The sequence below is a fragment of the Ambystoma mexicanum genome, chromosome 8, assembly GCF_040938575.1.
Source record: "Ambystoma mexicanum isolate Mex_15411 chromosome 8, UKY_AmexF1_1, whole genome shotgun sequence".
NCBI lineage: Eukaryota > Metazoa > Chordata > Amphibia > Caudata > Ambystomatidae > Ambystoma > Ambystoma mexicanum.
In genome coordinates this window covers 1,616,737,859-1,616,753,254 of record NC_090929.1, presented here as the reverse complement: position 1 = coordinate 1,616,753,254, position 15,396 = coordinate 1,616,737,859, and positions in this window count along the sequence as shown.

Genomic DNA, 15,396 nt, shown 5'->3' with positions numbered 1-15,396 from the left:
TAGCACCAAGGAGATCATGTTGCCATGCCTTGAAAGCTGATTTTATAGCTAAGAGTTCTTTGTCTGTGATAGCATAGTTGAGTTCGGGAGGTGAGAATTTTCGTGACCAGAAGGCCACAGGGTGTAACTGTAACGCTTACCTGAACTCTGCGAGAACACCACAAGGACTCTTCTTAGAGAGCAACGCTGCTTCTAATTAGAGGCCTCCCTACTGCAACAGAATTCCTGTCAAAACACAGAAGGCTCCTCTTAGAACAAGGATTCAAATTTTTTTCAGGGGAAACAATGAGCACTAACTCAATGTGAGAATATATGATATGCGTTCTTCCCATTTACCTTCTGCTTTTTTATGGTGAGCTCTCCATCCTGCATCTGTGCAGGGGCGCTTGTTCTGAAGAATGGGCAATGAAGAAACTAAGGGTTTGTGTGTGGTAGTGATGGGGGATGAAGAACAGGCACAAGGAATACGGAAACTACTGTGGAGAGGAGTGGAGGGAAAAAACTTGAGTAGTATGATAAGATGATAATCTACCCTGAGGACACAAAAAATAATGACCCAACAATGATGGAGAGCCACCTAGAACTACACAGGTCACAAATAATACCCTGAAGTAATGCCCAAATTTGGATAAATGCCACTTAACAATATGAAAAGAGGTTAGAAAGCAGAACCTTATTTCTCTCTACACAATGTTCCTGAATTAATTCTAATACGGAGAATAATGCAGAGGTGTGCTACAAATTCTTCTGAGAGAAGTTTCAGGAATCTGGTTGTGAGAGCTTAATGCATGTAACAGAGTTCAACAACGGAGCTAAAAGACTACTCTGCAATGTTTGCGCTCTCGTAAAAACATTCCACCATACTATTCATAACCACCTCAGAACGTAAACAGTTTAACTGCCAAATGTACGAATATACTTGCTGTGAAACAAGTGCCGTGACTGAAATTATCTCCGCATGCTGCTACGCACTTCACAGACCACTTGGAGCAATGTCGTGGTAACGATGACAGGAAACAGCTGACTGACAGAACTCCTGACCAAAAAACTGGGAACTGAAATTCTCCCTAAAACGCCTGAAATTAACAAACAAGAACGGGAAAAAACACAAGGACTTGGATACTGTGGAACTGTGGAAAGAATATAGCTGCTAATCTCCTGACAGAGCGGACCGCGATAAGCGTTAACTGCCGAGGCAGAAAAGACGCGAAGCGCGGAGCACTCAAGGGGCGGGGCTTAAGTAGAGAAAGAGTGGAGATGACTAGACCTACACTGTAACCTCTGGGAATTGGGAGGCGACCATGTTAGGAAGTCAGGAAGTGACTCCTCGCTTGCTAAATCATTATTGAATCTGCCCTTAATCCAGGAATGATATGCCCTAGACCAGGTTTTCTTGGAATGGCAGTTTTGGCGGTGATCATGACAGTATTCCCCCCCAAAACCCATCCTAAGTTAGAAACCCCTCTCTTTGGTTTGTGCGGGTTGTTTCTGTTGTGATGTGCTTGTCTCTGCATGTGAAAGCTGGTGATGTCATGTTGGAGTGTTGCCTTGTGAATGTCGGAATGTTTACCCAAGGATTCCACACCCAGCCAGTTAGAGCTCCCCAGCCTGGGTGATGGGAGCCAGTGTTATGTCCTGTCCACTTATGTATATAACTTAATGTAACTGTGACTTAAGTACTTGTAATAAACATATAAGTAATCCCAAGAAGCCTGGAAGTCACTTTACAACATTGGCGACAAGGTGGTCTTAAAAAGAAGAACATGCCAGTAAGAAACTGAAGAAAGTGGAAGAAGCCTGCTGCTGGGGGTGCAGGAAGAAGATGGAAAAGAAGGACGACACTGCCCCAAAACACAAGTAAGACCCATCACCCAGGGCACCAAAAGGGAGGAAGGAAGCCCTATATAGGAAGGATAAGCTGCCCATAAAATGGAGGGAGAGCTGGGTCCTGGGGCTGAAGAGAGGAGCAGGGCCTTGAAGGGAAGCTCAAGAAGGGAGCTAGGCCTTTAAGATTGAGAAATCTGTGTGAAGAAGTGAAGCCTGTTAAAGTAAAACCAGAAGTGTTGTCTGTTAAGTGAAGATAAAAGGAAGCTTAAAATGACACCTGGTCCCTTAAACTGAAGAAGGAATCCCACCCCATTAGTTTAAGAAACCTGTAGATTAAACAAAGCTTGTAGTGAAGATGACTCCCATGAGAGAGGGAGGAGCTAAGGAGCTGCGGGCAAGAGAAGACAGCTGATGCCATGACCAGCAGCAACTCTTTGTGGTAGGAAGGTGTTCCTGGTGTATGGCGTGCTGGGTAAAGCTGTCGCCTGTCAGAGGTTGCATGGCAAGTGTGAAGTACTGAGGGGTGAAGAAGAAAGCTCTGCAGTGATGTTTCCATTCACCAGTCAAAGTATCATTCCCCAGTCAAGCAGCGCAGGGATGTGATGCTCTTTACCCTCATATGAAACCAAAAGTAAGCTTTGGGGAAAGTATGAAGCCCAGTTAGCTTCCTCCCATGTAGGAGTGTAAGTCTGCTTTGAGTTCATAAGTGGGACTTGGAGAAGGATGTGAGACTGCGGACAGTGAGCTGAGGGGTTCCCCAATGAGCCACTAGCATGTTAGGGAAGATTTTGAAGTGACAGTCTGGAGTGAGCAGCGAGTACTGGCTCTGCATGTCCCAAGCGCAATGTGAACTAAAGGTTAGACCCAGGCAGTGCTAGTCTGGTAGCGTATGCTCAGGGAAAGGGATGCAGGGAAAACTGCCTGCGTGCCACTTTGTTTTCAAGGATCAAAAGCGGATCGTGTTTTGGAAGCAGTGAACCGTTTTAAAATATTGAAGTTGAAGGATGACATATGCTGGGTCGAGGTACGTGGTATGAGTGATATTTGGCTTATGAAGATCAGCATTCCCCCGAGGCAGAAGTGTGACTGGTGACATCACAGCTGGTTTAAGGGAGTCAGCGATGCCATAGAACGCCAGATTCAATCATTATGTTCATATTAGAATGCACTTACCATGCCAGATTCCAGCCGGTAGCCGAAGCCATTAACCGAGGCAGGATGAAGAATAAAATAAACGATGTTATGAGGAAAGAACCCTGCAACTTGCATTGCCGTGCACAGGAAGAGGAGAGCTCAAGGCATTGGGCCGTAAGATGAGTGAATAAGCCTAAGTACGTTGTGGGGTGAGAGGAGAGACCCCCTTACAAATCATCTTCACAGTGTGCCTACGATTTTATTGGTATTATCCGGCTGAGAGATGTAGAGCACTGCTGAGCACGTCGGTGAGTCGGAAAATCAGACAGGAATAAGAGCGCAGTAGGAAATCCGAATTCCACTATAGGATTTGCCAAGGATGTCATTATTGTTGTCATGAATGTCGTTCCTGGTGAAGGAATGCGGCAAATTTGGGTTATGGTGCATCAAGGTGCTGCGACTGCAGAGGAGGCACAAGGACCGCATTTGAAGTAATGGCTGCAGTGTATCATTTTATGTTTAAGTGAATATGATGGTCACGAATCTGGTCTTTCAGAAGATAACGTTGGACATTCAGGAGCAGCAACGTGTATCCTTTAACTGTTTTTGCATTAAGTTTGTGTTACCAACCTAGTTTTGTAACAGATTAAGGATTGACAAGCATGGGAGGTGCACGAGAAGTTTGTGTGTAGATATATGCGTGCAGGAATTGAGGTTCAGATCTAAAATGTATTGGATTTAACACATTTGAGGAATTTTAGGTTCAAAAGGACTCATTTGGACATTCTGAACATGCACAATATGCGTATGCATTAAGTTTGTGGTACCAACAGAGTTTTGTAACAGGTTAAGGATTGACAAGCATGGGAGGTGCATGAGAAGTTTTTGTGTGGATATATGCGTGCAGAAAGTGAGGTTAAAAGTTACATTTATTAGATTTAACACATTTGAGGAATTTCAGGTTCAAAAGGACTCATTTGGACATTCTGAACATGCACAATATGCCTAGATGTGTGCAAGTCAGTAGCAGAGTGTGAGAGAGGTTAGAGTAACCATTGAGGGATTGCAGGGTAGGCTGCAGCCAACATAGACATGTAGGAATAAATGCGCATATTTCTTGGTTACGCCATAAGGGCTGTGTACGCAAATGTCACTATGAAGTTGAGTTGTTAGGCAGTGTAGACACAAGTGTATGGGTGGGTGAGTGCCACAGAGGTGCAAGAACATAGTGTATCAGAGTGATTGTGGGTGAGTGCCACAAAGATGCAGGGTGGTACATAAACTGGCCATGGATTTTAGGAAATGTAATTATATAGTTTGCTATTGCTTTAATGGTGAGAAAAGAAGTATATGTATTGTGCAACATGAATTATTAGGATTTTAATTTTTGCAAAATGGTAATGCAAAATGTTGTTTTATGTGACTCATGTATGAAATGGGTGCACATGGGTAAAACATGTGTTTTGCTAAGAGTCAAAGAGGTTGAGTGTTGGGTAGCACCCAGAATATGTATTGTATGTGGGTGAAAGTGCCACACGGGTTTGGAGGTAGCGACTCCAGTGTATATGTAAGTATGAGTGTGGTTAAGTGAAACCACAGCTGTATGGGTGGTAGCGCCGCCATTATACTGGAGAAATGTGGTGAGTGTGCCACAGCGGTCTGGACGGTAGTACATCCAGTTGTGCAGGGTAAAGGTGGAGAGCCTGCGTGACCATTTGGGTATGTTAGAGGTGTGTGTGGTTAGGAATACCACAGGAGTTGCGGAATACCACAGGTGTTGCTGGGAGGTAGCGCCTCCAAGCATACTCTACTTCCCTTTCAAGCATAGCAGTGAGAATGTATGTGAGTTGGGAGGTAGCATTTCCAAGCATAACAGTGAGGATTTATGTGAGTTTTCATCACTCCATAATAAGATGCATTCATGTTCCCTCATTGTTCCAGTATGGCTTTATGTGTGTAGATTAGGAGATTAATGCGGAGTACCATTCTCCATTAAAAGGCAGGTTTTTGAGAGATGCGAGGTTTGGAATGTTATGAAATAGTGTAATGGGTGAAGTGAGGTGAGAGCGAGAGTGAGTCAGAGAAGATGTGAAATGGGGCAGCACCCATAGTGTGTGTAGCCTGTGGATGTGCTACAATTAAGTGAGGAGGTAGCGCCTCTGTGACGATAGTGGAGGTAGCACTTCCGCGAATACAGTGGAGGTAGCGCCTCCCACATGAGGAGCATGAAAGTATTTTTGGAGGTAACGCCTCCGCCAGAGTAATTGGAGGTAGCGCCTCTGCCAGAATAATAGGAGGTAGCGCCTTCGCCAGAGTAGTTGGAGGTAGCGCCTCCGCCAGTGTGATTGGAGGTAGTGCCTCCGCCAGAGTATTTGGAGGTAGTGCCTCCGCCAGTGAAATTGGAGGTGGTGCCTCCGACAGTGTATTTGGAGGTAGCGCCTCCGCCAGTGTAATAGGAGGTAGCGCCTCCACCAGAGTAGTTGGAGGTAGCACCTCCGCCAGTGTGATTGGAGGTAGCGTCTCCGCCAGAGTATTTGGAGGGAGTGCCTCCGCCAGTATCATTGGAGGTGGCGCCTCCGCCTGAGTATTTGGAGGTAGCGCCTCCACCAGTGTGATTAGAGGTAGCGCCTCTGCCAGTGTATTTGGAGGTAGTGCCTCCACCAGTGGGATTAGAGGTAGCGCCTCTGCCAGTGTATTTTATTTGGAGGTAGTGCCTCCGCCAGTGTAATTGGAAGTAGCGCCTCCGCCAGAGTATTTGAGGGTAGGGCCCCGCCAGAGTATGTGTAGGTAGCGCTTCTGCTTGTGTCATTTGGTAGTGCCCTGCCAGAGTATTTGGAGGTAGCGCCTCTGCCTGAGTAATTGGAGGTAGCGCCTCCACCAGAGTATGTGTAGGTAGTGCTTCTGCTTGTGTCCTTTGGTAGCGCCCCGCCAGGGCCCCAGTGTAGTTGGAGGTAGCACCTCCACCTGAGTAATTGGGGATAGGGCCCCGCCAGAGTATGTGTAGGTAGCGCTTCTGCTTGTGTCATTTGGTAGCGCCCTGCCAGTGTATTTGGAGGTAGCGCCTCTGCCTGAGTAATTGGAGGTAGCGCCTCCGCCAGTGTGATTGGAGGTAGGGCCTCCGCAAGAGTATTTTGAGGTAGCGTGTAGCGAATCTGCTAGAGTATTTGGAGGTAGCATATCCACCAGTGTGATTGGAGATATCACCCAGATGCTTGAAGGTGTAGGTGGGTGTGTAGGGTTAGTGGCCTACAGAAATAGGGAGAGTGTCCCTAAGAATTGATATTCCCCTTGCTGGTGATGGATGTGGAAAGGAGGGGAATATGCTGTGGTGTGCTTGTCCGTGTGTGTTGACGTTTGAGAAGAAGGGAGATATGTTGTGTCTATTTGATGTATCTGTGTGAGTGCATTGTGAATCAGTAAAGGAAGGAGATGTGTTATATCGTGCCTGAGTGTGTTTGTAATGTTTATCAGTAAAGGAAGGAGATGTGTTGTGATGTGCTTGTCTCTGCATGTGAAAGCTGGTGATGTCATGTTGGAGTGTTGCCTTGTGAATGTCGGAATGTTTACCCAAGGATTCCACACCCAGCCAGTTAGAGCTCCCCAGCCTGGGTGATGGGAGCCAGTGTTATGTCCTGTCCACTTATGTATATAACTTAATGTAACTGTGACTTAAGTACTTGTAATAAACATATAAGTAATCCCAAGAAGCCTGGAAGTCACTTTACAACAGTTTCGATGGAAGGTTTTTAACAATCTTGGAGCGTGGATGTTCTCGAGGGGCTCCCAAGACCTATCCTGCGGACCATGTCCTTTCCAGTCGACCAAATAGAATAACTTATTGCGAACCATCTTGGAGTCCAGAATGGCTTTGAATTCGAATTCAGGCTGGTCGTTTTCCACTTCTACTGGAACAGGAGTCTCGTGAATACGCGTGTCTGGGTTCACTGCTTTCAACAGAGATACATGAAAAACTGGGTGAATTTTCATATTCCTTGGAAGAGTTAACTTCAGAGCTACAGGGTTAATGACCTTTTCCACAGTGAAGGGTCCCAAAAAATGTGGAAGGAATTTCCGAGCTCCTCGCAATGCCAAATTCTTGGTGGCTAACCAAACAGAGTCTCCAACCTTGTATTCTGGGGAACTCCTACCTTTTGAGATCAGCAATTTTTTTCTGTGACTCTTTTGCTACTGACATTTGTTCTCTTGCTTTGATCATGGCAGTGGTAATGTTGTTGTTACCGCTGGCATTTCCAAGGATTCAGGTGGATCCAAAGCCGAAGTTCTTGGGTGGTGGCCATTCAGGATGAAAAAAGGGGTCAATCCAGTGGAGGAGTGCACTGAATTATTGTAGGCATATTCAGCCACCCACAAAACGTCTAGCCAGGTACCTTCATTTTGTCAGAGAATGCATCTGAGGTATTGCTCCAGCATTTGGTTTGTGCGCTCTGTTTGCCCATCAGTTTGTGGATGATGGCTAGTGGACAATCGCACATCGATCTGGGCTAGTTCACAGCATTTTTTCCAAAACGTGGACACAAATTGACTTCCTCGATCGGAAACCACAACTGAAGGAAATCCATGTAATTTCACTATAGTTTCTAAAAATGTTCTCGCTAGAACCAGAGCTGAAGGGAGTCCCTTTAAGGCCACAAAATGTGCCATTTTGGAAAAAAGATCCACAACAACCAAAATGGTATCAAAACCCTCACATTTAGGTAAATCTGTGATAAAGTCCATGAAGAGTGTGTGCCAGGGATTGGATGGCACACTCAATGGTTGGAGGAACCCAGCAGGCTTCTTCTTCTGTGATTTATTCTGTGCGCAGTTACCACAAGATTGCATGAATTGTGCTAAGTCTCGACGCCAAGTTGGCCACCAATAGAATCTTTTGATTTTTTCCATGGTTTTGGTGATTCCTGGATGGCCTTCCATGAGGGCACTGTGATAATTGGCAATTACTTGACCTTGTAACTTTTATGTGGGCAAATACAGACGTCCTTGATGAAAAGGCAGGCCATCATGCACACTACAGTGTTCTTTTTCAGATTCCCACTTTTGCAGATCTGCCTTTGACATGCTGAGCTTGACTTCCTCTCTCAATTCTTCGAATGCTGAATCTGTGATGTCCACAACTCCCAACATTTTTTCTCTGGAAATGATTTCCACTGGGGGAGGGGCAACGTAAGCTTCTTCCCCTTTTCCAATTCGCGACAGGGCATCAGCCTTTCCATTTCGAATACCTGGTCGAAATGTAATGATGAAATCATTTTCTGAAAAGAGCCCACCTCAACTGTCTCGAAGATTGTGCCTTGGCAGAACGTAGGTATTGTAGATTTCTGTGATCTGTAAATATGGTGACTGTGTGTCTTGCTCCCAGCAAATAATGCCTCCACTCCTTCAAGGCACTTTTGATGGCTTGCAACTGTTTGTCCGTCACAGTGTAATTCAATTCTGCTGGGGAGAATTTCTTGGACCAAAATGCGACCGGATGTAATTCTTGCGAATTGGGATCACTCTGGGACAAGACCGCCCCCATGGCCGCATTTGACGCATCGGTTTCAACTAAAAATGGTAGATCTGGTCTTGGGTGTTGAAAAACCGGTGCTGCTGTAAATTTCTCTTTTAACCTTTGAAAGGCCTCATCCGCCTCCTTAGTCCAATTAAAGGTTTTATTCTTTGGGAGCAAACAAGTGATAGGATGAACTAGTTGCGAAAAGTCTGACACGAATCGCCGGTAGAAGTTTGCAAATCCCAGGAAGCTCTGAACTCCCTTAATCGAGGTGGGTGCTGGCCAGGTGAGAATTGCATCAACCTTTCTGTTATCCATTTTAACACCCTGCGATGACAAGATGAATCCCAAGAATTCTACCTCTGGAACATGGAATTGACATTTTTCCAACTTCACATATAGGGAATTTTCCTTAAGTATCTGTAGAACAGAGGTCACGTGTCTCATGTGTTCCAGTGGATTGGCAGAGAAGATGAGAATATCATCCACGTAGACCACCACACAGATGTCCAACAACACCCTGAAAATGTCATTCATGAAAGACTGAAAGGCCGCTGGGGCGTTGCATAATCCAAAGGGCATCACTTGATACTCGTAAAGCTAGAACCGTGTTCGAAAAGCCGTCTTCCATTCATCTCCTTGCTTGATGCGGATTAAGTGATAGGCCCCTGTCAAGTCGAGCTTCGTGAAGCTTTTCGCCTGTTTTACGTGGTCCAACAGTGTGGAAATGAGTGGAAGTGGGTATCGATTCTTTACAGTAATTAGATTCAAGGCTCGATAGTCTATACATGTTCTCAGGTCTCCTTCTTTTTTGAGAACAAAGAAAAGCGGTGCTGCTGCTGGAGATTTAGATGGCCTGATGAATCCATTGGCCAATGTAACGCTCACCTGACTCCCACGGAGGCGCAGGCCTGGTTTGGAGTGCTGTTGCCTCTTCTATGGTGAAGCGCATGACTCGGAAGATGGACTGGACCGGACCTTCAAATCTGGCTTGTCTGACTCGCAGAAATATTCTTCTGTGTGTGAAAAGGGAGTATTAACAATCTGCGGGATAATGTGTAAGCCTCCCACTCCCTTCTCACCCTCCACGAAACCCTTCTGCGATTCCCCGTGAAGTCTCACCTTAGGGTCTGAAAGGACGAGCTCTCCATCCTGCTTCTGATGCAGGGGCGCGTTGGAATCCAGTTACTTCACTGGATCATGGATTGTAGAGAGTTCAAGTTTGCTTGACCTTCCCGGTAAAGTTCTGTGAGAATTATGTTTATAAGTATGAGCCCAAAATAATAATTGTCCGTTGTCTCTATTTCAGGTGCAGAACAAAGATTCCGAGATGAGCAATGGAACCGAAGAAGGAAACTCAGGTGAGTTGTTTGATGAGAGGTTCCTTTAGTGTCCTTGCATTAATGTACTAATGCTTGTGTCTTTTTTCCCCATAGGGACCGGGGTTCGGAAATGCCGGAGATATGGCATCGACCCGAAGTGAAAGGTGCAGTTCCAGTAGATATCAGGTAAGTCTTTAATGAGTGTTCAGGTAATGTCTTAGCATTCGCTCACTAACGCTGATGTCTCTTTTTACTCTTAGGGGCCGGGGTCCGGAAATGCCAGGATGCGGCACCGACCCGAAATGAAGTGGGAATGACCCAACAGGTAAGTCTTATGATGGCAAATTAAGGTTTTCTTATTCTCTTCCCTAGCTCACCTTTGTTCTCGTATTTTTCTCCCTAGGCGCTGAAATGTGGTTGCGGATCGAGATGGTCGCTGATGAACATGGAGGCGCCTAGTAAAGGTGAGTGGAATGCGGCGCTGCAGCGATCGATGCGATGTGCTTTTAAAATGAATGTCTTCCTTTTCAGGATCGTCGGCGAAATGTCTCCGGAATGCGGATTTTAGCAGGTAAGGACTCTTCTTTCTCCTATTCTCTTCTCTTCTCCCTTTGCAGGTGTTCCAGGATGCTGGTGGGCGTGGCAGAAGTCAGGATGCAGGAGGAGACACGGTGAGCGTCCAGCTGCTAGATGCAGAACAACGTGATGCGTGAGTTTCTGCTTGGGCGTGGCTTAAATAGCCTTCGAAGTAGTTCCAGGTATGTATCCTTCCTCTCAGGTATGTATTCTTCCTCCGGCCACACCCGTGTGGTTAAGTAGTCCCCAAAGATAAAGTAGTCCCATTCAGGCCTCTAGATGGCCCGGATGTTGCAGCATGGTCTGCATCAGGTAAGTTTACACCAAGCACCTTTAAACACAAAGTCAACTTTTATGAGCCTGGCGCCTATGGCGCCAGGACTGTTGTCCAATATGAGCCTGGCGCCAAAGGCGCCAGGACTGAGTCCAAAGGGCCCCTACTTGGGGCTGCTGAGACTTCCCTCGGGGACATGATGTCTGCCTCTGGGGTAGCTGGGCCTGGTCTGGCTCCTTGGAGGTAGGCATCATGACAGCCAAGTATTTATCAAGGTACCTTCTCAGATGACCATTTTCATTTTCTGTTAATGCGTAGATCCGGCTGCAGGGTAGTGAAGCTCCAGGAACCAGATCTATTTGGCAATCATAGGACCTATGAGGGGGCAACACTTCATCTTGCTTCTCCTCCTGGAAAACATCCTGAAATTTCCTGTATTCAGGAGGCAAGAACCCAATAGCACCCAAGGTGATTTCAGTAGTATGTGCAGGCGGTAGGGCTTCCACAGCACCTTCCACACTCGAACATGAGTTCTCACAATCTGCCGCAAAGGTTAATGTTCTGGAACGCCAGTCAATGGATGGGTTATGCTTCTCTAGCCAGGGTATTCCTAAAATTATTTGAAACTGGGGGGCTTGAATTAGGTCAAAGGAAATCCTCTCCTTGTGTCTGTAGTGATAAACAGTACCCGCACCTCCCTGGGATCCAGCCCTTTGTGCAAAGTAAATCACTCTTAATTACCTTCCCACACAAATAAGGTTTAAGACGCACGATGAACTCAGTCTGGAAAAAAGCCAATCACACAGAATATATGATGCTTGCATTTATTATCTACAGTATCTAATGAGAACTAAGCAGCAATTTACAATAATGTGGAAATAGAAAGTGCAAGCTATATAATGGCAATTATCAATCACAGATGAATATGCAATTATTTGGTCTTACGCTCCTAATAAAATGTAGATGAAGGTACGATCTGATCACACCCAGGACCCTCGCCGCTGCAGGTGCCCGGCACTCCTCGGAAGAGGAGGGGAGGACTGGCCATGCCCCCACAGTCCTACACCAGAGCGGGATGTGATGCTAGGAGTCTCGGCCCAGATAGTGCACAGCTGGTCATCCAGGCACTGTTCTTCTTGGTATGCGCGTCTTTCCAACAGCCCAGGATGAGTCCTCCCTTCCCTGGTCCAAGTATAGTTCTCTTATTAGGAGCTGCACGTCAATCATCATGATGTGTCAGCTCTTCGAGAAGCTTCTAGGCTCACCCTTCCGGGCAGTAAACATGTTTTCGCTTGGAAAGTTACAAGACTGGAAACAGCCAGTCTTGGCTCCCAGGCTTCGGGCACTGTGTTTTGAGAAGATCTGACATTCTTGCCTTATCAGTGCACCTGACTCGCAGAGCGAAGACAAGCAAAGCTGTGCCTGGCTCCCAAGGGCTGCGTAGAGCCTCTTGCAAATGCTAGATGTTTTATGTCTTCAGAAAAGGCCTTTGCAATTAACCCCTTGCAAGCATGCAGGCTCACCCAGTTCGAGAGGCCTGGTTGATGTCAGCATTTTCCTCCACGCTTTGAATAGGCTCTAATACACACAAGATAGCTCAGTGGGTTAGTGCAAATGCAGGTTACTGCAAGGCCTAGCAGCTTATCACGACATTCCACCCCTTTCGAAATGAGGCCTGAAAATGCTGACTCAGTTCCACGATTTGGAAGCATGTACAGTGTGCTGTAGGCCGATTAAGCGTTTCTCTAGTGCAGTCATTCTAGTATAAAGGAAAGACATTCTGCGCAAGAGCCCAATGAAGACGATAAGTATGAATATTAGGGAAATCAGCAACCACAGCAATGGGTGCAGTATTATATTAAGCAGCTTAGTGGAGGAGGGAGACCATCCGGTGAATATATCCCACCAGTGGTGAGTAGTAACTGATTGCAAATGGTCAGCAGTTTTGATTAATTGGTTTCTGTCTATTATCAGTTTGTACTCTGCAGAAATAACCGAGGTAGCTAGCGTCTGGAAATCTTTCCAAGCAGTTTGGGCAAACTGTCTAATAGGTTGAAGCCGGGCAGTAATCACCCCATAGGATAGAGTCCAGTTAAGCAAATGCGTGAGCTCAGCATGCAGAGTAGTGTGAGTCCACTGAGTTAAAGAATATAAGGTATGAGTAACAATGTCTAAGATAGTCACAACTTGATCTACGCAAAATACTTGAGGATTCCCTAATAACCTATAATTGTTAATAAGCAAGGAATGATTAGTAACTACGCAAGCTTTATGCTGATCTATCTGGAAGATGTCAGTCCCATTAATGTGGTATTGCATCCAGGTGCACTCCCCTGCTACGGGATGCATGCATGGGTCCGGAACCCTCCCAGTTAGGGGAGACGGCCCCCCTGATCCCAGGTCATGCAGGTGTGACTGTGGATGGTGTAGTTTTGGCTGTCTAACCATTCCCCTCGTATTTGTGGAACCCACCAGGAACCATTGATTTTCATAGGCAATACTATAAAAGGGCACCATATTTCTAGAGCATAAGCGGTCCTACTAACTTGCATTAACGCATGGCATGTGTTATTCATGCAATCAAAAGCAAGTGGCTTAATCCATATGTTTGCTGGTAACTGTAGCTCTGTGTGCCAGTGGGTTGAAGATAGTCGCCCCCATTCGGACCGGAAAGCCAACACCTGCTGATTTAGCAAAGTTTGCCATAGAATGCATCGTGTGTCTTTAGCAGTTTTGTTGACCTGCCCTATGACAGAGAAAATGTCTTCATAGCTGAAATTCTGCCACTTCCAATGTTTGCCAATACTTGTAGCAGTGTTGCGCAGGGTAGGGCTTATCAATGGGCCCCACTGGGCCAGAAGCTTTATAGCGCCGCTGGCATCAGAACCCATAGTGGCTAACTTGTTGCGCACAGTTTCTATGTCAAAAGCATTTAAAGCCCCTGTTCCCACTCCCGCTGCACCCGCAATCAATGAATCTAAACCCCTAGCTACGCGCAATTTGGTGATGGGCCATAGAAATTGACTCCATTTATAGCAGCTTGGTAGTACTAAGGAAACAATGCCCCGTGTCAAATCTATGTCTAAGTGTACCTCTGAAATGATGGACGCGTGCATCACATGTCTGCAATTTAAATGTTGTCTTACTACTGGAAAATCTAGCATGTTCACAGTTTCTACTTTGTGTGATTTGAAAAACACCATCCTCCAAGTGGGATGCCTACCATATACAATATTGGTTTTTGATATAAACACCATACTACCATCTGGTAGAGGCTGTTTCAACGTACAATTGTATGAAAGGCATTTGGTCAAGTTATAGTGCAGAAAATCTTGGCGAGTACACTTGCTGCAGTTCTTGGGGCAAAAGAAACATGAAACATCAAATAAATTATTTGATCCATTCACTGAAACGTTTGGGCCTAAGATTTCATAAGCACCAGTCATATGAGTTAGTGACAAAAGGTGTCCGACAATGTGCCAATCTAGAACTATTGCAGTTCCATGTGGATATTCATTTGTAACGCTTTTCTCACAGGTTACAGTGCGGTTGTAGTTATCACGCAGGACTGGAGCATCAGGTGTAGTGCATGCGATTCTCAGAGTCCATGTAGCGTCTTGCATCAACCCACTCTTTACAGAGAAAGCGTTGGTTTGGCAGGCCAGGAGCACCCACAGCAAGGCAAGTCCCATCCCCTTCATACTGCTCTCCTTTCGTGGTGTGAGCCTAGTAGCGGGAATATAAACAGGCACATCAGAATTATGCAAAAGTACAACATAAGTACTTCCAACACCTTGACTTAACACTTCCCCAGCCTCAGGCTTTTTGTTAGGATGGTGCACCCACACCTTTTTTCCCGTGCTACCGAAGCCTCCTTCCCCCCTCAATGTAGTGTCTGGGGATTGCTTGCTCTCTACCACTAGGGAGTCAACTGCTCGTTCACAAATCAATTGTGCAATTCGATCATATTTGGTTAATGGTACTGCAGATACACCAGCATTATGTAAAAGTACCGAAACAGTACCTCTATAATCAGGATCAATCACACCTCCCAATATGTCAATGCCTTGTTTTGCCAGGCTGGATCGTGCAGCAATGCGTCCATAAGTTCCAGCCGGCAATTTGATGCCAATACCCAGCAAGATAGTTTTGGTTTGCCCCACCGGTATAACATCATCTTCACAGGTAAATAGATCAAGTCCAATGCTGCCTGCAGTGGGTTGCACAGGCAGCTTAGCTTCTTTGTCGGTTTTCCACACAACAAGAGTCTTTGTAGATTCCACTTTCTCACTTGTCAGTCTCACAAAGGGTGTCTGGCGATTTCCCAGTGGACGATTGTTCAGTTCAAACAGCGCTTGTGCCAGATGTTTGGACCACCCCTTGAGAGTGCGAGTCTTAGTCAGCTTCTTTATTTGTTGCTTGAGCAGCCCATTGCTACGTTCCACTAGAGCAGAGGATTCTGGGTACCGGCTGATGTGCAGTGTCCATTTTATGCCTTGCTCTAGTGCCCAGTCTTGCACATTGTGTCCAGCAAAATGGCTGCCTTGGTCTGATTGGATTTCATCCGGGATGCCATAGTGTCTGATGAGGTATTCCATGCCTTGCAAGGTAGCCCGTTGATCTGCATGGGCGGCTGGATAAGCTAATAACAGTCCAGAGTATGTGTCTACCATGGTCAACACATAATGCTTTCCATTCTCGGGCGGTAAAGGGCCAATGTAGTCAACTTGCCATACGCTAGCAGCTCTTTCACC